Source organism: Amblyomma mixtum, chromosome 3 (genome assembly GCF_055824585.1).
Source record: "Amblyomma mixtum isolate Tamu chromosome 3, ASM5582458v1, whole genome shotgun sequence".
Taxonomy (NCBI): Eukaryota; Metazoa; Arthropoda; class Arachnida; order Ixodida; family Ixodidae; genus Amblyomma; species Amblyomma mixtum.
In genome coordinates this window covers 376,734,406-376,756,044 of record NC_143014.1, presented here as the reverse complement: position 1 = coordinate 376,756,044, position 21,639 = coordinate 376,734,406, and the positions used below count along the sequence as shown (strand labels likewise).

At 45.9% G+C, this 21,639-nt stretch overlaps 2 protein-coding genes across 7 annotated transcripts in view; both read right to left on the bottom strand.

Annotated features, from left to right (window-relative positions):
* LOC149356853 (uncharacterized) overlaps window positions 1–16,161 on the bottom strand; it is a 51,502-nt gene extending 35,341 nt beyond the window's left edge. For 4 of the 6 annotated variants that reach the window (XR_016291701.1, XR_016291702.1, XM_089584357.1 and 1 more), the window contains exons 1-2: window positions 16,056–16,161; window positions 4,047–4,289 (exon numbers count right to left, since the gene is read on the bottom strand). The gene's annotated coding sequence lies outside the window, so the exon portion shown is untranslated. Of the gene's footprint in view, window positions 1–4,046; window positions 4,290–4,819; window positions 4,915–16,055 lie in introns of all 6 variants that reach the window. The other 2 variants (XM_089584354.1, XM_089584356.1) reach the window with 2 other exon arrangements.
* LOC149356851 (uncharacterized) overlaps window positions 1–21,639 on the bottom strand; it is a 305,537-nt gene that overhangs the window by 93,140 nt on the left and 190,758 nt on the right. The gene's annotated exons all lie outside the window — the stretch shown is intronic.

The following is a 21,639-nucleotide window of genomic DNA, read 5'->3' as shown; positions in this document are numbered from 1 at the left end:
AATCTATAAAAATGCCTAGTGTTAGTTCTTTGTGTTCGAAAGATTCTAAAATCAGCTCCTTCTGTGTAAGAAGAGCGGTCTCAGTGGAGTGTAATTTCCTAAATCCATGCTGACTGGGTGTGATCAACTTATGCTTTTCGCAAAAATCTAGAATCCTGCTATGTAACAGCTTTTCTAAACATTTGGAAAATAACGGGAGTATAGATATCGAACGGTAATTGGATAAATTGTTAGTATCCCCTCCTTTATGAATTACGATGACCCTCGCAGTTTGCATCCTACTAGGAAAGGTGCCCTGGGCGAAACAGCAGTTAAAGACATGGTCTAAGATAGGACAAAGGACATCAATTACATGTTTGAACGGTTGGATCTGGAACCCATCCACGTCCTTCGACTTGCTATTTTTGAGGCTATTAAAGCATCGCATGGCTCTTAGATGAGCCACAGGCATTTTCAAGCTATTTTCTTTAGCTTTTGGCCTGTGGCTCATCCTAAAGACTGTATGCACATTTGTAAAATAAAATAAAGTTTGGTTTGGTTTTATAATCTCGTTTTGGTCTGTTTGAGCCAGGAAAGCAGTAAACGAGTTTGATTGACCAAGATATCTCATGCAAGTAGGGTCATGAATAGTATGCGCAACAGATACAAAGAAATCGTTAAAAGAAGCAGCCAGCATTTTTCCTGATAACGTCTCATCATCTATCATGACTTCCAGTTCATTTATGCTCTTGGATGGGTTAATAATGGTATTAAGTTGTTTCCATACTTTATCACTTCGCTTCAGAACATCCTTGTTGAATAGACTATGGAAGTACTCTTTCTTTGCCTGACGCAGAAATGATGTCACCTTGTTTCTGTACGCCTTAAATATAAGAAAGTCATCAGTGCTTCTATTCTTAATGAAACAATTATAAAGGTAGTTTTGTGTTTTATCATCTTTAAACATTCTTTGTTTATCCATGGCTTACGAGCACTCTTTGGTTTTCTGGTGCTTCGATATGGGAAGCATTCAATATATACCGGCTTTATGATGCTTATAAATATATCATATGCTTTGTCAGGATCTGTAACCTCATAAACTGGACTCCAGTCTATTTGCTCAAGCCTAGACCGAAAGTGTGTCAAGGTATCCTTATTCACTAACTGTCGCTGTTGCTGAGTAGTTTTATTGGACTTTGTTATACGACTATCTATGAAGTAAAAAATTGGTAGGTGATCACTAACCTGGCCAGAGATAACGCCAGACACGATTGACTTGTCATGCAAATTTGTAATGAAAGCATCTATTGAAGTTGCGGTCGATGTGGACAGGCGCGTTGGATCAATGATGGCATTAATGAAACCGTTACAGTCTAACAGGTTATTTATTTGACGCTGCTGAGTTGAGGGTGTAGAAAAGTCTATGTTGATGTCGCCGCCAAGGACTAAGTAAAATCTGTTTTCTGTTATCCATGTTAAAAAAGTGTCAAGAAATGAAAGAAAGTTTGGGATGCTACCACATGGAGGTCTGTACAAAACAGGAAAAATGTTCTGCCCAGCCTTTAGAGAAAGTATTTCAAAATCTTCACAGGATTTAGTAAAGTCAGGAAGAACTGAACACCGAACGGATTCCTTTGTAGCTATCATTACTCCACCGCCTTTTTTATTTGGGCGGTTTAGCACGTATGAGTTATAATGCAGCATGATAAGGGCTTCATGATCAGTTCGGTACCAGGTCTCAGTGAAAAATATTACGTCAAACTTGAAATCAAACAAGCCAAGATATGCGATTATTTCATCCTCTTTACTGCGCAGAGATTGTGCATTAAGATGAAAGAATGACGTTACTTTTTTGTTTTTTGCAAAAAGGCTATTGATATCTGCAGGTAGAAAGAACTGGGAAGCCATGCCTAATCAAAAGGGAAATCTCAGTAGGCGCACGAAATCTTCAGACTATCTTTTCCAGGTCATTGACACAATCGATCCGGACCACTGACGAAGTTACATCCTTCTAAGCAAAGATGCAGCCGTTCCTCGTCCACGCAAACTTCCATTGCTTATCTTTCTTACGAGCAACAGTGAGTCCCATCAGCTTCTTGAGTGAAGGGCACAGGTGCTGATTTATATAGACAGGATTTGCATCTTCATCAGGGTGCCCAAGATCGCTTGTGGTAATTCTTTGTTTTCTGGCTTTTTCAAGGAAGGCGTCGCGTTTTGAGCGTTTCTGAAACTGTAGCACTATGTTCTGGCACGAAGAGTTTTTAGTAGGCACACGGTGGCACACTTCAATGTCGTCGGATGTCACGGGTACATTCAAAACTTCCCCGATCCTCTCAATAACCTCAGGAAGGTTTTCCTTCTCGGTTACCGGCAGGCCAGTGATCTCTACGTTTCGGTTCCTGGAATATTGTTCCAAGCTGTTGAGCCTTAGTTCATAGTCAGACACTTGTCTTTGCAGCGCATCACGGTCAGAGGTCAACGCGGCATTTTCAGCCCTTAAAGGGCCCATGCCCACCCCAGCGCAGCAGACACTCTCTACCTCTCTTTGAGCGAGCCTCCTCTCCTTCCATTCCCTCCTCGAAATTCTTCTCTCCCGCTCCTCGTCGAGTATACTCGGCAAGGCAAAATCACCCCTTCCTTCTCCGGTGTAAGCCGGAGGCGTGGTGTCTGTGGAGTGCGTCACAGGGCGACGTCATGGCCCCGCCTTCAATAGAATTCTTTTCTTGGTTTTTGCATTTTCTCCGCACACTGAACGATCGAGAGGCGCGATCGGCTCGACCACCTAGACTTGTTAGCGAGCGCATCCTTTCATACATCTGTTTGTCATTCCCAGTTAAATAGCCACCTTTTCATTTTCTTTTAGGCCTCCCCACCGTTTCACGAGCGGAGGGGCGGAAGTCGGTTGTGTTCGAAACACACGGCGAAGCGCGGACCCGGCAACCGCCCGTTTGCTTTTCTCCATGCGTGTTTGTGTTCTGTGTGTTTGTGTCTTTTCTCCGCTCCAAAGCATATGTCATTCATTGGAGTCAAGGCGTACGCAAGATGCACGAAAGATAAGCGGTGTGTGTGCGGAGCAGTCAAGTGGGCGAGCGAGGGAAAGGCTCTGCTGCACTACTAATTAAAACCTTGTTTTGGGGGGCTCGCATAGAAGAAAAGAAACTGAGAAGGGAGCGCGCACGCAGAGCGTCTCGTGACGTGATCACGGCGGGGGGGGGGGGGGGGGGGGGGGGGGGGGGGGCGAACCAACTCCCTCAGTTTTACTATTTTGTTCCTTTTTATGGCTAGGGTTCAAGGCTGTCGCCGCACGCTCCCTCCGCAGTTTTTTTTTTGTTCCTTCATGCGGGTTTGTAGGCATGAGCCAGAACAGAAGGCGCTGCGGAAAGCCTTGTGCAGACGACGCGACGCCAAGGCTACGCCCAACCTTCTCCCGTCAGTCAGAACGATGCACCAATGGAGTGCCTTTAGCGAAAGTAGCCCCCCTTGACGTCAGCGGGGTGCAGAGTAGTGGGCCGGGCCCGTTTTTGAAGGAAGGAAAGAACGATCGGGCTTTGATTTTAATTTTCACAGCTTTTCGGGGCGCGTATGGCTCTCGTATTTTGCAGAGGTTATCTTCGATGCCTCATCTATGCAGTGGGCTTGTTTTTCAAAAATGACCGGACCCTGGGCAGTGGCCCTTTAAGGATTTGTTTTCTGCCTTCAGCGCAGCACACTCAGTGACCATGTCATCGTATTGCTTGCTACAGTAATCTATACTCTGTGAAACTTCTCGCAGCTCCTTCCTCAAGTCACGTTCAAGAACGCTTCGCAATGCCGCAATGTCTTTCGCAAGTTCTTTTCTTAATTCATCCCGTAATTTCTCAAGTTCGCTAGGCATGGTTCACAACAAATGACGAAAAAAAAGAAAAAAGAAACGATGCACACTTGGAAGCACCAATGAAAAATACACTACTCTCGCGCTAAGAGGGTTTACGATTGTACAAAGAAATAAGTGCAGAGCATGAAACTATTTGGCAGCAGTGCAAACATACAAAAACCACGGACAGAGTGCCTAGAAAGATTCGGCTTACCTGCAAAGTGCAGGAAACGTTAGTGACTGTGTCAAGATGTGCACTGCTGCCAAACTAGGGTGCCGTACGACGTGCTGCAGCTATTTAGCGGTGATCCAAGTGGCAGGTCAGCAGTTGGCGCAGGCGCAGGAGCCACCGATAGGTCCGCGATCCTTCAGGGCGGTGACTCAGATCTGGCGCGTGTCCGGTTACGGTGAACAGCTGATCCCGGGAACTTGGGTCGATGAAATGCCGGATTTGTAGCTGCAAAGTGCAGGAAACGTTAGTGACTGTGTCAAGATGTGCACTGCTGCCAAACTGCCAAATGTTCATGAGACATGCCCAAGAGCTGCTGATGATGACCCGGACAGCAGAGATGCTGTTACTGAGGCAGCACCAGGGACATGTATGGCTGTTTTCAAAACATCTGTGCAATTTTTTTCATTTCTGGCTGCATGACTGCAATGAACGATTTGCATGGAAAGTGCAGCAAATGCCACACTTTGTTTTGATGCACCAATTGCTGTGGTGCTGACAAACTTAAGGACTAAGCCTAAGTGCATATGAATGTACTGCTGGTAATTTACTGAAGTGTTTGCCAATTTTCTAACTGCACTTTTCATCCTCATTTACTGAAAACTACATTAGCAAAAGGTGTTTGCAATGCCAGATAGTTTTTGGATGGATAAAATTCTACTGTAGCAGGCCAAAGTAGGAAGTTTACACAAACTTCAGGTCAGGTGACGGCTGCTGCTACCCAAGAACCACGGTGCCCTGAATTGTAGTGAGCCTACCTCATTGTGCAAGTAGTGGTGACATCAATGATCCTGAGTACAGCTCCAATTAATGCTACGGGCTTGCAGGCTGCTGTCTTGAGCCATGGTAACATCTGGGTTGAGGAAAGCCAACACCTCCACTAACCATTCTAATCCTAGGCATTGTTGATACAGTTCTGCAATACATATTCCTTGTCAAGCTTGCATTGTAGGAAGCTTGCAGTATCTTTGTGTGCAGAGCAGAATGGGGTGCAGAACTTCATGTAAAGAACTAAACTTTTACACTGCACTACCCTTGCAAATTTTAGGCTGAACCACACTGGTCACAGGGACAGGTGCTCACTTGTCCTTGACTAAAGAGAATACAGCTTTTCACAAGTTTTGTGTGCTTGCCTTGCTTGTGTACCCGTTTCTTCTTTTGCAGATTTGATCAGGGGAAAATAGCGAATGCAGAAAAGTAGCATCTGACTGTGCTGGCCATTTGTAGACCCTGCCAGCTGAAGATGACAGATTTCAGATGAGGGATTAGGATTATGTTATGAGCTAGTTGGCGGGCTATTCTGACTAAGTGCTTTAGCATAGCAAGCTCAAGACACAGCAGGGAAGAGGAGTGCCATTTGTTAATTTGCTTGAAGCCCGCATGGTCTTGAGAAAGGTGCGCCATCATATCCCATATCAAGCAGCACTACTGAGGGTACACTACAGGCCTCAAGTATTTCTTTTCTAGTCATTCCTTCTTCCCAAAACTTTCCTCCTAGGAATGGAGAACTCATCCCGCCACGGCGCCTCAGTGGCTCTGGCGTTCTTAGACTGCTTACCCGAAGGCTGTGGGTTTGATACGGCCGTGGCGGCCATATTTCAGTGGAGGCAAAATACAAAAATGGTCGTGTGCTGTGCAAATTCAGTGCACATTAAAGAGCCCCAGGTGGTGTAAATTATACCAGAGACCTCCATTATGGTGTCCCTCATAGCCCATGTGTCGCTCCTGAATGTTAAACCCCACAATTAAGAAATGGAGATATTTCAGGCCCCTCATTCCCTACTCAGAATCTGCTTGTGTGAGTACGCCCTCTCTGGCACTGCTCAACAGAGAACTTCTGACAATTGGCAAACATTTTTCATCTTTGGGAAATTAGTGCACTCATTTGCTTGTTCATAACTGCCTTGCATTCACTATCATTTTATTTCTTCGTCATCCCTGCTTGATTTCAATTTTGCCTGCATGTGGTGGCTGCATGTGACACAGTCAGAGAGGCATGCGCTCTTCAATAAAATTAGTATCAAGAGGCACTCCATGCTGCATTCCTCATTGTCGCGTCGTACTGTCCCAGTGCACCGCCCTTTTAGGACAGTTGACAATATGCGGTTCTACAATTCTACAATGCATATGAGACAAAGTATTCTTGACAAAAGGCTAAGCCGTAGCTGTCATCTTGCACACTGAAAGCTGCAGCGCAAAACTACTATTCATCTTATTTTGCAAAGAGAATACTGCTGCAACACAAAAACAGTATTACTCAATTTTCAGAACATTGCTGGTGCAATGTGTGACACGAACTTATATTGCCATGGTAGAAACAGCCGTGAATAGCCTTCCCTCACATAATAAAGCACTTCATAAATGATCATGCTCGGCTCTTACACAGTGCCTCCCCACCAGCCTTCCAAGCAATGAGCGTTCTGTTGTGTGATGAGAACACTGTGCCAACTTTGTTGCCTATACATACTTAAATGCCCCTATTTGTCGAGAAGGCAGCTTAGATGAAACATGTATTGCCGAGTTAATGTCATTTCCTTTTTACTCATTGATGAAAAATGCTTCAATGGCCAACTGCAAAGAAATTATAATTTGGCTAGAATGCCTGTTAATGTGCTGGGTGTGTCATAAAACTAATCGTAACAAAGTTTCATGCTTCTGAGAAAACTGACACTGTTGCTACAAGTGTTTAAAAAGCTGTGTAGTAGACAACGTGGCATGTCCATATAGGCAGATACGGATACCTGAGTGCCGTATGGCCTCAAGTCTGGCCTATTGGGAATGAACAGATTAAGGACAGCGTAGAGTCAAGGGCTAGGGTCTAAAATGTGGCTTGGCAGTCATGGGTACGGTGCTGTGGCAAAGTTGTTAGGAATTTGTTTCAATCCTGCAGATGCTTATTTCTGTCTCCATTCCAGGTTGTTGTACACCATATTTACGTAAATAATGGATGCATTTGCATAATAAATGCCTTCCCTACATCAGTCATTAAAATCTGGGGAAAGTTCAATTGACCACACCAAGTTTTACACCATGTAAGAAATACACCAAAATTGCCATTATAATTTTTTCCCACAAGAAACTGCATCCATGATGCAACAAGCTGTGGCATTACAGGTTACAGAATGAAGCTCTGTCAGCCATATTATGTGGCCGCAAGACTGCCTGGCGCCATGTGAAGAGGAATGCTCCCAAGGCTCATCACATCACATTTACTCCAGTATCCAGATATGGCATCCGTTTCATCCTGCACATCACATTCACCTCGGGGTAATGATAACCTGCCAGCTAGATTAAGAATATCGCAAATAAAATGTCTACCTAACTGAAAACTGCAGCAGTATATATTGGAGATTTACCTGGACCGGTTATGGAAATGCAAGGCAGCCCAATATGCCCAGCATATGAGTTCATTGCCACAGAGTGCATAGGCACCACAACTTTGCATCTTTTCTAAGGGTTCATGTTTAGCACTATTAGGTGTGACCCATCCTTCCACATTCCTCGCTTAATTAATTATAAAGTGCTCCTAATCCTTTTTTAGCAGCCAAAATGTCTTTTCCTAGCCATATTGGCAATCTGCATTTTGTATATCTCCACGAATTTGGTACTTCTGAGAAGTTGGACGGTCATTTTATAAATGATATATTTTTAATAAGCTTGCAGATATTATTCTTGATTTAAACATTTGCAGTCATATATACGCTGCCATTGTTTGCTTTGATAGACACCGTGTCCATTGTGTAATCATAGTACAAACACGTTAATCGATTCTAAAGGATGTTAATGCTGCTTGATGATGCCCTACAAGCCGAGCTGTGGCTTTGGAAAGCTGCCCTTCTTTGGACTCTGACATTAAATACAACTTGCACTTGGCAAAGACAAATCTTACTGTGAGTGTAATGACAAAATTAAACAAATTCCATTAGACGCTGGTTTGATCCCAGCTACGGCAGTTGTATTTCAATGGTGGCATGCTACAGGCCCGGGAGCTGTGCGATGTCAGTGCACGTTAAGGACCACTGTTGGTCGAAATTGCTGGATCCCTCCACTATGGCGCCCCTCATAGCCTGAGTCGCTTTGGGACGTTAAACCTAATAACCCAAAGTTAGCATTATGTTCCTGCCAGACCGAGCAGCCGCTGACAGGGTCAGACTGTACAAATGGGTACCATCAATCACTACGTGACACCCCCACTCCACTCACCCGATGAAATCCATGCATTAGTGACACATCCACCATCTCCACCCCTCGACTCTGATTTGCAACTGCGTGCCAACCGCCTCCTCCCGCCCTCTCTTCTTCCCTCTTCCCTGCAATTTCGTGAAGGTGGATTTCACTCCCTCCACTCTGTCACCTGAGGCTTCAGACAGACAGATTATTCCAACATGGGGGTTCTGATGCTGATGCACTAAAATGATATTTTTGAATGACAGCTAGTTTGTTACATGCTACATGAAGCATTTTGCATGGTTTTGACTAAAGCTAAGAGTGTGACTATTTTATGGCAGTTTTCTAAATCGGGTCGCACAGTGCGACCATAAGAAAATTAAGGCAAGAAAACTATAATAGGAGCTGAAAACGTAACAGGGGCACTGAAAGGTCAACATTGCATCGCCAACAATATGCACGCTTTCTCTCTTGTTGCTCATCCCAAGCTTGAATGCATGTCAGTTTGCTGTTTCAAAGCAGAACGATCCTCTATCATTGCAGCAGACAGAACCAAACCAAATGTACTGTCATGAACAAAGCGGTCACATAACTTTCACTTATGCAACTCAAACTCACATTATTTGTTATTTGAGTTTAGTTTTAATGACATGACGTCGCCACAAATACCACTATAAAAGGTACTTTTCATCAGAGCACTTCGGATGGACTAGAAGCCTCACTCCCAACAGTGTACAATAAAGCCATTCACACAAATCAAGCTAGCAGCATTGTTGAAACTGTGTGCGTCCACCTTACTTGAAACTGCAACGGATGCAAGACAGACAAAATTTTACCATTCAAAATCATTGTGTGCCGAGATACTGCTGCAATCTTGAACGTAACCACGCTTGCCATTACAATCAAAATGACTCATCAGCAGACGCAAACATGAGAATTTTTTTCTTCACGGGCATTTTGACACTCCATCTATTTCACTGTTTATGCAACTCCATTTATTTACATGATGGACACGAATATACACATCCATGCCAGTCTTAGCATGTGTGCCATGCATACGTACATGTCGATATGCGCCCCGTCAACACCTCATATTGTGCTTTTGCACTTACAAATACTCATGAAAACTCAAAAGTGCTCAGGAATTACTGCAGCTTAAATGGTCAAGCACACAGAACACATCAAAGTTATGGTATGGTATAGAATATGGGGTTTAATGTCCCAAGGCCACATGGGTTATGAGGAACGCCATAGTGCAACGCTACAGATTAATTTTGACCACATGGGGCTCTTCATCGAGCACTGATGTCACTCAGTACACAGGCGCCTTGCTTGTCGCCTCCTTTGATAGGCGGTTGCCGCAACCGGGATCGAACCCATGTCCGTGGGCTCAGCAGTCGGGCACCCTCACCACTCAGCCACCGCAGCGGGGCGACAGCTGACCACACTATAGGCAACCAAAAGTCCAGGTCTCTGCTTTATGTCTTACATGTTGCCTAGGTATTGTCTACTTTCACTACATCTGCAAACTAAAAATTAACAAAAGACAAGTTCCCCACTCCATCTAAATTACTATAATTGCCCCATGCCCTTCTTGGTTTCCACTCCTCTTGGTCTGCTACACACTTGAGCTTATAATTTTTGGCCAGTTTTTCAAGGTGACATACAAGTGTAACAACTGCCACAGTGTGAATTGTGGATTCTGAGAGAAAAAAGAACTCGCAAATTTTGCAGTAGTTTGTACAAAAAAATTCAGCCAATATATGCAACTTCTACCGCAAAACCGTGAACCCATCGTACCCAGGGCCAGTAATAGAAGATCACTGGCCGCCGCAGTGGCTCAGAGGTGCTTGGCTGCTGACACAAAAGACGTGGGCTTGATCGCGACTGAGGCGGTCGTATTTCCATGGAGGCGAAATTCTGTACACCCCTACAAGAATTTTATTAGTCACCCCTTGTCGTGCTAATATGCAGGTATCAATTATTTCTGTAACGTACCTCTTATTATTTCTGTAACACCGGTTACTAGGTCTTCAAGAAAATGACAAACTGAAATGTAGCAAAGAGCTGATGGTTGTCTTTTCATAGAACATTCTTCACAGCAGCTCTGCTTCGGAAAGGAACACGGCATCCCTTGTGGACTCAACTAGTTTTCTTCCATTTTAATCAACATGAAGTCAAAGTACTCCAGTAACACTCTGACTCCTAATATGCTACGCTCTAGTGAACCAGTTTCACAACTCTCATAAAAGAATGGTGAAATCAAAGCTCTGCTACAAATATGTCATGGGCTGCAACTCCTCTCTTTAATGGAGTAGAGAAACCAAATTTTTGGATGCACATTTCTCTTTAGAGTGATGCACTAGTCAATGCTGTACACAAGCCACCATGTGGATTTTAACTTTGTCAGCTAAATAATTTACAATTTAATATTTTTTCCTCGTGTCACTTGGTTTCGGTTTTTAACAACCAAATGACTGCTCTAAGGTCATATACGCATTCAGGTCATATAAGGCATGCAAAAACAGATATAATCGCTGCCTAATCACTTTATGTGACTCCAACTCTTAGGCAGGTTTGTGTACGAGTTGATGCAAATAAAAACGAACAAAGCTGCAACAATACTGCAGTCTTTGCATGCCTCACATGACCTGAACGCATCCCTGACATCACAGTCGTCATTCGGTTGTTTAAGCTAAAGCAGTGCAAGAGAAAAAATGCAATTATAAATATACTGCCTCTTGTAACAATCCATGCAGCTGTCTAATCTTTTTAAAGTACTGCGCATCATTCTAACCGAAAGAAACAACTAAAATTTCATTGTATCGGCTCCTTTAATACCTACTGGGCCTTGACAATATAAAAAGCACCTAAACATATCAGCGAACTGAGCTGCCAACCTTCAAAATGTATCCACAATTTTTTCGCATTCTGCTTTTAACCATGTTGCCTCACACTCGTGATATACATATTGCTACGGACGCTGGGAGGACGACGAAGTGGTTTGTAACGAAGACGACGCTGAGGTGCACGCTTGAGTGCTGAGAGACTACTCCAAGCCGTCGGTCCCTTGCGTAGCAGGTTACCTCTGCTGTTTCTACTGCTGCTTCTAGCCGCCACGTATCATTTGGTGGAGGTGCGGCTCATGCCAGCCCGGACCCTCCAGTGATCGCAGCTGCCACTTACAGTCGCAGCTTCTCGCCTCGGTACCGATATCGCAATCCTGCCGAATGGCGTACCTCTGATGACAGGCCGATCTGTTTTACCTGCTCTCGCGTCGGACACATCTCCCGTCACTGCCGCAGCCGTTGGTCCCCGCCACCTCACCCCTACTCCTTCGTCGACCGCCGCAACGACTACGGCCCGCGCCGCTTCACACCACGTCCCGATCTGCTCTGTGACGAGCCCGCTCCGCACGCTCGTGGGTCCAACCGCTCACCTTCCCCATTAGGCCGCCGCTCCCGTTCTCCTACCACACGCCGCAGCCCTTCTCCTTCGACCTCCCGCCACTTCTTGGAAAACTAGCCGATGCAGCCCCTGAAGGTGACGCTGCATCATTGACCCGGCCTGAAAATCCTCTCTTGACCCCCGCTGCCCAACGTAATCTCTTGAATGTTCTCGTGGATGGTGTCCCGGTCCTTGCCCTCATTGATACTGGCGCCCAAGTGTCTGTCCTGAGCTCTTCTCTGCGCCGCCGTCTGAAGAAAGTTTTAACGCCTGCCGCCATGTCCACGGTTCGCGTTGCCGATGGCAGCCCCACTGCCGTGATTGGAATGTGCACTGCAAGAGTTAGCATTGCCGGAAGAAAAACATCCCGTTCTCTTGGGGACCCCCCCAAGCTTACGCCTTCAGAGCCCTTATCAGTGCCCTCACTGCTCCACCTGTGTTGGCGCACTTTGATCCTTCAGCCCCTACGGAACTTCGCACCAATGTGAGCGGCCATGGCATTGGTGCCCTACTTGCTCAGCGGCAACGCAACAAGCTTCGCGTTATTGCGTACGCCAGCCGTCTCCTTTCTGTGTCAGAGTGCAACTATTCTATCACCGAGCGGGAATGCCTCGCCCTGGTTTGGGCTATTGCAAAATTCCGCCCTTACTTGTTTGGGCACCCTTTCTCTGTTATCACGAATCACCACGCCTTATGCTGGCTTTCTTCGCTCAAAGACCCTACTGGCCGGCTGGGGCGCTGGGCTCTTCGCCTTCAAGAGTACACAATTTGTGTCGTCCACAAGTCCGGCCGCTTGCACCAGGACGCGGATTGCTTGTCCCGTTACCCTGTCGATGCGCCCTCCTCCAATGAATGCGTGGCTGACGCCTGCGTCTTATCCATCTCGGCCTTCCGCAACATTGCACAAGAACAGCGCTTGGATTCTTCGCTACGTTCCCTCATCGACCGCCTCACTGCCAACCGCTGTGATGCTCCCTCGCCCCGTTTGTGCTCCATGAGAACGTCCTCTACCGGCGCAATATGCGGCCTGACGGCGCTGACTTCTTGCTCGTGGTCCCTCAACACCTGCGCAGCAGCGTCCTTGGGCAGCTTCATGACGTTCCCATGGCCGGTCATCTCGGAGTCTCCCGCACCTACGACAGCGTGCGCCGCCGCTTCTTTTGGCCCGGTCTATACCATTCTGTCCGCCGCTATGTGGCCGCTTGCGAGCTGCGCCAACGACGGAAGACGCCCTCGGTTCTCCCTCCCGGACACCTTCAGCCGATTCCAATCGCCGTAGACCCGTTTTCCCGTGTCGGCCTCGACCTGCTCGGCCCTTTTCCGGTGTCTGCTATGGGAAACAAATGGATCGCGGTCGCGACGGACTACTCCACACGCTACGCTATTACTCGAGCGATCCCAACCAGCTGCGCAACTGATGTCGCTGACTTTCTCCTGCACGACGTCATACTCCACCACGGTGCTCCCCGTCACCTGCTCATCGATCGCGGCCGCTGCTTTCTTTCCAAAGTGGTCACCGAACTCCTCCGCTCCTTCTCCGCCCGTCATCAATTCGCCACGGCCTACCATCCGCAGACGAACGGCCTCACTGAACGTCTGAACCGTACCCTCACCAACATGATTTCCATGTACGTCTCCGACCATCACCGCGACTGGGATATTAGCCTTCCATTTGTTACATTCGCCTACAATTCTACGCGTCACGATACAGCCGGTTTCTCCCCTTTTTTACCTTCTTTTTGGCCGCGATCCTTTGCTGCCCTTCGACAGTGTACTGCCCGCCACCGCCTCCATGAGTCCTTACGCTCGGGACGCCATCGCTCGCGCCGACACTGCCCGTCTTGTCGCCCGCCAGCGGCTGTCGTCCTCCCAAGTCAATCAGAAACGACGTCATGACTGTCGCCGTCGTGAAGTCACCTACTCTCCTGGCTCCCTTGTGTTACTCTGGGTCCCTTCCCGCCGTGTGGGCCTTTGTGAAAAACTGCTCCCCCAATATACAGGCCCTTATTGGGTCGTACGTCCGGTGACCGCGGTGACGTACGAGATCACCCCGCTACATCCGCCATCCCCGGCCGCTGCACCCCGCACCGACATCGTCCATGTGTCCCGCCTCAAACCTTACAACTCGCCATCTAGCTGGCCTGTGTAGTGCGCACCGGGACGGTGCTTTTGCCGCGAGGGGGGGTCATGCTACGGACGCTGGGAGGACGACGAAGTGGTTTGTAACGAAGACGACGCTGAGGTGCGCGCTTGTGTGCTGAGAGACTACTCCAAGCCGTCGGTCCCTTGCGTAGCAGGTTACATCTACTGTTTTCTTCTGCTGCTTCTAGCCGCCACGTATCAATATGTTCTGACTGTGCACGTTACAAAAACAGCAATTCAGGAACCAGCAGATCCATCCATTCAGCAACATGGCAAGCGAAGAATTAAAATTATAATGCAGCTAGAAAGAAAAGGCACACAGATTTTTCAGATTTTCTATGTTGGAAACTTCAAACTTATGTGGCCAACTGCAAACGTTTCTTACTGAAAACCCACACCACTTTAGACGTTAGCCGTGAACCATAAAAAAATTTGTCAGAATGCTTCCCTCTACACGGAATAACCAAATATAAGTAGACAAGCCATGCTTACATTTCATGCATTTTTAAGCTCTTCACTGCATGCAGAGAAGCATGTCAAATGCATGGTATGTTGATGTTTGGTTTATGGTGGTTCTTCACTTTATATTAAAAGATCATGGCTACTTTTTTTTTTAACGTCCATTGCCCCATAGAGCTGCCATCTATGGAGCAAGCTCATTTGCAGTTCAAGGTCACTTGCCTAGTCACTGCTGAGTCCACACAAAACAGATTTTCCCCTCAAACTGGCAACATGCAGTAAAAGCAGGCGTGCAATTAATGTGACACTTCATACACTTCGTAATGATCCACTGGCCTACGTAAGGCCAAGCCAGCATGCTATTCACGTACGCGCACAAATAATATTCACTTATACAGTGCTAATGTCAAAAAGAAACCATTCTAGCTACAAATGCTAGCACAAAGTTCATGCAGCACATTACGGCATGCATGGCGTCCAATGTCCCTGTACAGCATACTTTTACTGATAAGGCTAAAACAGCGCACCCGCACAAGGATGAAGGAAGATCAGACAAAAGACGCAGCATCTTCCTTATGCCGGTGTGCTGTTTTCACCTTATTATGTCATACCAACTTGCCCATCAGTCTGGGTTTTTACTAACTGCAGCAGCAGTAAAAACAGCTGTGAAATTTGGAATGCATTCATGGCGTCTAGAAATTGAAGCTCAAAAAACGTAACACACAGAAAGTGCAAGATACTGATCATCTGGAGTGTTTACGTTCCTCTCTGTGTTATGTTTTACTTGCCATGCAATAACCCAACATCATTTCCAAACAAACCCAAGGGCCACAGTGGCTACACAGATGCTGAAAGCCTAAGTCAAGCCTCCCACTTCTTCACAAACCACTACAGATATTACAGGGAAAGCAAAACAAGTTTCGGCCTCGTCTGGCTTTGTTCCAGTGCTGAACGTTACAAGAAATGCACCAAGAACCACACGTTCTACTTAATGAGTATAAAAACACTTCCCCAAATAAATAGAAGAAAAGCAGCTTTCTAAGATATTCAAAGGTTCGGTGGTGTGAGCATAGAACGAAATTCGCTGAACGCCTATCGGCGAAGAAAGCGGCGTACGGGTCATAGCTCAGGTGGCACGACGCGTCGCGTTGCGCGAGGTCTCTCCGCGGGGAACGCTGCGGCGTCGTGCAAAGCACCTGTGGCCTACCGTGCGCTTTGCGAAACATGGGTGTCAACGCCAAGTAATCCATTACAGCTGGGCTAGGTGGTGGGTAGACACTGCAGGCATATTAAACATGCAAGACAGAAGATGTGTTGTCCTTTCACAGGCTAGCGTAGTACGTCCTGTCCGCCTTCCTTCCGTACCCAGGTGCCTTTTCTTTCTTTTTTTTTTTCGCGCATAGCGTGTCGCCGGTGGGCACATATGTACGACTCCAGGAACATAGTATGTACCGCAACTGCCAAATGGCTCGCAGGTACCAGCCTTTTTTATGCATACGAGCTCATCCTATCAGTACGTGCTCCAGATCAGAATCAGTTACGCGCAACACAAGGAAACCACAATTCTCGACACTCATCCAATGCTTCAAACACGAGATACAATAGCAAAAGGTGCCGAAGAGAACTGAACTGAGCTCAAATTCAGTCAACTACCGCCGATATCATACCACAGCTGGAACAGGTCGCAGTGCAAGCTTACATAATAAAGACAACACTAGGGCACTGAGGCACAATGGTCCGGGTGTTAGCGCGGTCAATATCACTCGCCACTGCACTAACCTTTGACGCCTTTCACGACAGCACTTGCTCCACACGTCAATGCACCGCGCGCATTCCTTCCTCCAAGACCGCGCGGTAAACAGCCACCGCAGCCATGTCAACAAACCGCCGTGGCGATGACAGTGATGCTCACGGTGGCAACCGTGGAGACGCCAGCGACATAGAAACTGTAAAATCCTTTTTTTTTTTTTGTCAGTGCAGAAATAGCGTAGCTGCGCCCACCTACACGAACACATTTTTTTAACACAAAGTGTAGCTTGCAAACCACACTTCTTACACTGCGATTTTTACGAGTGTAGCCAGCAGACGACAGGAAAGAGGCGGGGGTTTTGAACCACACGCGACGCCGTGTTTGAAACGGCAGCCGTGACCGCGACGGATCCTCGCCTCAATGGACCGCGTCGTACATATACGTGCGAAAGACGGCAGCGAACTGCAGGCGCGGCCGTGCATCACGGAAGATGGACAACTTATTTTTCACGAGAATAAGCTCGTTTTTATTACCGACGGTGAGACTGCCGGCGGTCTCGATTTGCAGCAAAAACAAAAAGACTATCGGAGATCAACGCATTTGATGTTTTTCCCGTTTGCGCCACGACTTGTGTGTGTGTGTACAGTCGAACCTATCCTCATCGCACCTGAAAACGCTGGGCTCCACGTCGAGCAGAGCGCGACATCGGCAGTCTTGCAGGCGTCTGCTCCGGCCGTTCCAGCCGCGCCGCCACCTGAAGAGGAGCTATGGACACCTGCCAACACCTCCTTAGAGAATTTTCTGGCCATATGAGACCTAGTGAGACCAAACTTTTCCAATAAACGTTCGTATACGCGATATGCGCGCATAATACGCGTACACGCCCGTCGACCTAGGTGAAAAAGTTTATAGTGCACCGCAGCGGCTCATTTCTGCGCCGCGATGGACTGCACGTGCATGCATGCGAGCTGCGTGTGCTGAGCAGCAGTACTCATCGGGAAAAAACTTCGCGGCGTACGTGAGGCAGCTTATAGCGCATGCATCATCGTGTTTCGATGGCTACTGCATGCATATGCGATATCTGCTGATAAACGTACGTCGCGCAGTTTTTTGTACTATACTTAAAATCTGTCTTCATCGGTTATCGATGACAATAGATGTCAGTAAATTCCTCTCGCACCACCTTTGAATTGAAAGTTGTTAATTTTTGAAAATAGTTTGTGTTTAGTAATTGTGTTGACGAAATTACTGTATCTGTGCACGAATTTAAAGCTTTTTTTTTTTTTTACTCCTACTGGTTGCTTCAGAACACATAATGGGAAGCAAATTATGGTACGGATGTAGCGTTTTTTTTTTTTTTCACTACTCTTGCACGTACAGCAACCTCAACAGCTAGGCTTCTTAGCTAGGCAGAGAAGCCAACTTCTCGTAGCAAGCTGAGCATATGCGCGCGGGCGGCACACGGGAGCAAGCGTGGCTACGAACATAAAGGGACGCGTCATTGAGAAAGGGAAAGTAATAAGAGCAAAGATTGTGTAAGGAAGGAGGACATTGCCAAAGGAGGACATTATAGCCACGTTAATGCAGCCTAAAAAGGTAATATTGGTGTGATGTTCCAGCAGCAAAAAATTCTGCTTCTAAGGTGTTTTTGTGAGCTCTTTATATGTATACATGTATACAGTAATTACATATGGTGCCCTGTTCAAGTAAGCAGGCCCGAATTTGTGTTGGCGCCAGGGTCCTCCACACAAAAAAGGCTATGCAGTGCATGTGAACGCACAGTTCCCAGCAAGCACTAGTCCTCTCCAGGCTGAAAACCAGTGGAAGACGCTGGAGCGGGCGTACAGGAGGACCACAATGACAAGTCCGGAAGGGGAAGACGGGCATGTAGCTACGAACGGCAGGTGTAAAGCATGTGCACACCTGATAGGAGTGCCTGCAGTCTTCATAGCATGTGTGTTTTTATGCAGTGAACTGGAGGAAATCCTTGAAAAACAGCACAGTGTGCGACCACTTTTCTTGGCAGGGCCTGGCCGCACGCAGTCAAGCACGGGGTAGGTATCTTTCTGTTCATGATCAAAGCATGGTTCGAACAGAAAGTATACATAAATGCGCTGTTGCATATTGTTGCCTGTTTGTAGTATCTGTATATTAATGGTTCTAGCTGATACATAGGTTTCATCTCAGACATCACCTTTATGTCAGACACTCCACTGGTATCCAGTTCATTCTGCATTAATTCAAACAAGAGCACGCCCTTGGCTACATTGTGTATATGTGCTTTGTAAGGCACACAGGCCTTAAGGTCTAATGTCTAAGTTAAAGCTAGAAGTCGTAGAAGCATGATTTTTACTTACCGTTTAAACAATACATGTATGAACCTTACACCTCACCTTGCTTGGTTACATATTTGGTGAACCTTATAATGCGTGTAATGGTTGATGTGCACCAAAAGTTGAGGTGAAAGCCTTTTATTAGATAAGGAAGGTGCATGGCCATGAGGTGGCTCCGAAAGTTTATTATATAATTGCATTAGCCAGGAACAAAAGTTTATGCAATTGGAACATTGTGTCGCAGCATTGAAAGGAACTACTTTCTGTGGTACCATCAGGTCTCATTTAGTATGTGTGCTTCTTATATATGTCTGCGATAGAAATGAACGGAAAGGAATAATGACACTTAAGTTAGAATAAGATTCATTAACGAATGACTGAAACATTAAACAGGCTGCAAATAAAATTCCTAGGGAAATTTATTGCAACTGCGAAATGCAGTGAAATGGTGCTGCAAAGTTATACAGTTAAACTCAAAACGCCTCTTGTTGTGTGTGCATCACTGATTACTGCAGGCATTTATGAAGTTTCTAGTGATATACAACATTTAACATGAGACACCAACTTGACCAATCCAGATTAATATGCAGACATGACAGACTTTGATGAAGCTTGGGTACCAGTTACATCTGGAAAAGGGGATTTCCAGCTGAATGCCAAGCCGGAGTGACATCCTCCAGCAGGAAATGGAAGATAATTAATCCCATCGGTGTAGCTCCAGCTGAAGCCAACTAGAAACGTAAATTTTTCAGCTGAACATGATTTTCAGTTCAATATTCTAGCTCGAAACAGATGTCATTCCAGCTAAAATTCAGTTTCCACCTGGAAATGCACGGTTTCCAACTCAAAAGATGCAATTGCCAGTTCAGTAACCCAGCAGGAACTGGGAGTCTTTTTCACCATTGCTGCCATATGAAATGTTATGTGAAGGAAGTAACTAATTCCTTGTTTCTGCTTTTCAGTCTGACAGAGGACGCACAAGAAGGGCCAAGTGGGTGTGAGGAAAGCGTTGCAGAAGCCCCACCAAAGAAAAAGAGAGCCCGGAAAGACAGCGCAGAAAAGTTGTGTGACATATTCAGAAAAGCCCTTGCCAAACGGAATGAAAAACGACAAAAAAGACATGACGAAAGGATGGAAATTGAGAGGCAGAAACTGAGTTCACTGGAAAAATTGGTAACTGCATTAGAAAAAAAGGCCCAGAATGACGATGACTGCTAAGGCAGAAAAGCGCTAACATATCATTTGTATTTGTCACTTTTTTATTGCAGCAATGAAGTCTGATTTTTTTTTATAGGGCTTCCTCGAATGTGTCACACATCTTTATGCATATTTCTTGTTTCACTCATTACCTTGTCAATATAATTATGTTAGGACACTGCATGTTATTGTAGTAATTTATTTCACCAGAATATAAGCGTGCCCTTCAATCCTATATGGGCTGTGTAAATAGATATATAATTTAAGAAAACAGCACTTTTTCTCTGTGATACAAACCATGTGTTCCCCCTATATGGACTGGCTAACGCTGGTTCATTCCCAAGTCGTCGTCTTACATACACACTTAGTCTTCACACATACATGCCACATACACACATTCCACAATGGATATTGCTAGTTTCTTATCCTATCCCCGTGCCGTGCAGCTGACGTGACAGAAGGAAGGGTACCACAGCCTTTTCAATGAGGTAAATATTTGTATAACGTCAGTACTGTGATGCTTTTCCTGCCATTAATGGAGCATTGCGACCACACAAGGCAAGCATTCTCTTTTTGATAAAGTACCACAATTGCCTGACCTATTGTATTTTTAGTCAAGCAAAACACAGACTACTCTGAAAAAAATTACTGTAATGCATGTTGAAGGAAAGGCAGCTAGGCAAACTTACATTTGATAAAGTAAACAAGCTATAACCCAAAGCTCTCTCTACAGTACACAGAAGCAGCACATGGTTCAGAGAGGTGCATTCACTAGTTTGGCCTAATTACAGCGTCAGTACGAATACGGTAATAAAGAAACTTGCATAGAAGAAGTACACGGAAAATCGATTCCTCTTCCAGGCTGCTATGTTGTGAGGAGTCCTCAGCAAACGAGTGAAATAAGGACTCTTGCACGCATCATCTTGTATGCAAGCCTTGCAAACAAAATATACACAGACAATGTGGTTTGTTTCAAGGGGTTTTGTAAGGGACATCAAAAACCTCACTTTCACTTGTATGTTGTACTACAGGCATCACTAAACACGAAGAAAAGAACACGAAGAACACATATAATATTATATACAATGAAAAAAAAAAACATGCATCCTTCATGCATGGTTTGGCAGCATTATAAATGGAATACATGTAATTGCACAAATTAATTTTACAGTGAATCAGCATACATCCTTCACACACATATTATCATGAGCATGAACAAATGGTTCAAAATGTGTACATATATACAGAGCACCCTTCACATGGGATTTGTCAGCATTTCAAAAGCAGTCTGCAAACACATTTTATGTGCGTCAAGTATATTAAAAACAAAGTCAAGATAAGAGGTGCTCCTTCAGAACTTTCCCGCCATGGTGGCTCAGTGGTTACGGTGCTCAGCTGCTGGCCCGAAAGACGCGGGTTCGACCCCGGCCACGGCGGCCAAATTTCAATGACGGCAAAATTCTAAAGGCCCATGTACTGTGTGATGTCAGTGCATGTTAAATAACCCCAGGTGGTCAAAATTTCCGGAGCCCTTCACTGCGGCGTCCCCCATAGCCTGATTTCCTTCGGCCGTTAAACCCCAATAAACCAAACCCAACCTTCACAACTTTCCCAGAAAGAGAAAAAAACACACATTTCAGAATCGTGCACTGCAAAAGTACATTTAAACAGACTGAGCAATAAATATAATTAGGAAAAGGAACACAGATTCAAGATAGGCTCAACTTCGAAAATACTTCAGCTGGCCTACCAAAACGCTAAGAACACAACAGTTAGGAATGCAGTGACTACAGCATCCTCGCAGTGCAGTCTCTGTCATCATTCTGTGCCATGACACCCAGACCTGGTGCTGCCATCTCAGCATCATTGTAGCGTATGCACCAGTTGTGCAGAACACAAGCTCCAATGATGATGAGGACGACCTGCTTGATGGAGATGGCATTTACGTAGAACAGCCGTCTGAAAACAGTTCTTCAGAAGCCCGAAGGCCCCTTCAACTACAACCCTCTGTAGGATGTGCATCCGGTAGTAGTTCTCCTGGTATCCAGCTAGCCCTTTTGCAGAGCTCTTGTAGGGTGTGAGT